The sequence below is a fragment of the Urocitellus parryii genome, chromosome 6 (genome assembly GCF_045843805.1).
Source record: "Urocitellus parryii isolate mUroPar1 chromosome 6, mUroPar1.hap1, whole genome shotgun sequence".
Lineage (NCBI taxonomy): Eukaryota > Metazoa > Chordata > Mammalia > Rodentia > Sciuridae > Urocitellus > Urocitellus parryii.
This window is the reverse complement of record NC_135536.1, coordinates 157,350,690-157,352,969: the sequence shown is the minus strand read 5'-3', so window position 1 is coordinate 157,352,969 and position 2,280 is coordinate 157,350,690. Positions and strand designations below refer to the sequence as shown.

General features: G+C 45.7%; 1 pseudogene; it reads left to right on the top strand.

Annotated features, from left to right (window-relative positions):
* The first annotated feature begins 222 nt into the window (after window positions 1–222).
* Window positions 223–1,726, top strand: LOC113191061 (tubulin alpha-1B chain-like; annotated as a pseudogene).
* The last annotated feature ends 554 nt before the right edge of the window (window positions 1,727–2,280 follow it).

Sequence of the window (2,280 nt, the reverse complement as noted above, 5' to 3'; positions counted from 1 at the left end):
TGAGATGGACATTATTACCCTATGTACATGTATGATTGCAAGAATGGTGTGACTCTGTATCATGTACAACCAGAGAAATGAAAAGTTGTGCTCCATTTGTGTACAATGAGTCAAAGTGCATTCTGATGTACATGATAACTAATTGGAACCAAAAAAATCAACTCTGAATAACCAGGACCCGGTGTCTGCTCCTTTGCCTTTGCTTCCTAACCCATAGCCACCATGCAGGAGTGCATCTCCATACACGTAGGCCAGGCTGGTGTTCAGATTGGAAACACCTGCTGGGAGCTCTGTTGCCTGGAACATGGCATCCAGCCTGATGGCCAGATGCCAAGTGATAAGACCACTGTGGGAGGAGATGACTCCTTCTACACCTTCTTCAGCGAGACAGGCTCTGGCAAGCCTTTGCCCAGGGCAGTGTTTGTAGACCTAGAACCCACAGTCATTGGTGAAGTTCTCACTGGGACCTACCATCAGCTCCTCCACCCTGAGCAGCTCATCATAGGCAAGGAAGCTGCTGCCAATAACCATCAGAGGCCACTACACCATTGGCAAGAAGATCACTGACCTTGTCTTGGGCCGAATTCATAAACTGGCCAACCAGTGCACAGGTCTTCAGTGCTTCTTGGTTTTCCTCAGCTTTGGTGGGGAAACTGCTTCTGGGTTCACCTCCCGGCTGATGGAACGTCTCTCTGTTGGTTACAGCAAGAAGTCCAAGCTGGAGTTCTCCATTTACCCAGCTGAAGTTGAGCCCTACAACTCCATCCTCACTACCCACACTACCCTGGAGCACTCAGAAACCTTGACGTTGAGCACCCGACCTTGAGCACCAGACCTACACTAACCTTAACTGCCTTATAGGCAGATCTTGTCTTCCATCACTGCTTCCTTCAGATTCAATGGAACCCTGAATGTTGACCTGACAGAATGCCAGACCAACCTGGTTCCCTATCCCTGCATCCACTTCCCTCTGGCCATATATTCCCCTGTCATCTCAGCTGGGAAAGCCTACCATGAACAGCTTTCTACAGCAGAGATCATCAGACAACCAGATGGCAAAATGTGCCCCCCGCCATGATAAATACATGGCTTGTTGCCTGTTGTATCATGGTGACATGGTCCCCAAAGACATCAATGCTGCCATTGCCACCATCAAGACCAAATGCAGGGCTGGAGATGTGGCTCAGCGGTAGCGCGCTCGCCTGGCATGCGTGAGGCCCGGGTTCGATCCTCAGCACCACATACCAACAAAGATGTTGTGTCTGCCGAGAACTAAAAAATAAATATTAAAAATTCTCTCTCTCTCTCTCCTCTCTCACTCTCTCTTTAAAAAAAAAAAAAAAAAAAAAAAGACCAAATGCAGCCTCCAATTTGTGGATTGGTATCCCACTGGCTTCAAAGTTGGCGATAATTACCAGCTTTCCACTGTGGTGCTTGGTGGAGACCTGGTCAAGGTACGTTGTGCTGTGTGCATGTTGAGTAACCTCACAGCCACGGCTGAGGCTTTGTTCACTGGTACATGGGTGAGGGGATGGAGGAAGGAGAGTTTTCTGAGGCCTATAAGGACATGGCTGCCCTAGAGAAAGATTATGAGGAGGATGGTGTGGATTCTGTTGAAGGAGAGGGGGAGGAAGAAGGAGAGGAATACGAATTAGCTGCTCCTTTCAGCCCTGCAGCATGTCATACTCCCAGAACTCCAGCTTCAGCGGTAGCTAACAGGCATTGAAATTTACTGATTAGATTATCTTCACACAATCATGATCATGTCTGTCTTTTTCCATGTGTACCTGTAAGATCTTTCCATTATGTCTCAAAGTAAAGGCTTTAAAGAAAAAAAAATCAATTGATGTCAGGCGCGGTGATGCACACCTATAATCCCAGAGACTGGGGAGACTAAGGCAGGAGGATTGCAAGTTTAAGGCCAGCCTCAGCAGTTTAGCAAGGCCCTAAGCAACTTAGCAAGACCCTGTCTCAAAATAAAAAATAAAAACAAATGGGGATGTTGCTCAGTGATTAAGCCCCCCTGGGTTCAATCCCCAGAAAAAAAAATAATAACAAATTGCTTTTTGTATATTAAATTTTTACTGGTCTTATTGATGAATTTTCTATTGCCATTTAGTTTTTAGTTGTTCTGAGTTTCCTAAATATACACTCACATTACCCACAAGTGAAGATAATTTTACTTTGTCTTGAAAGTTAATTGCATGGTTCTTTACTACAAGATTTCATTGCAGGGTCATGAAACATTTTGTTCTTCTAGGAGTCTGTGTCTATAGCTAG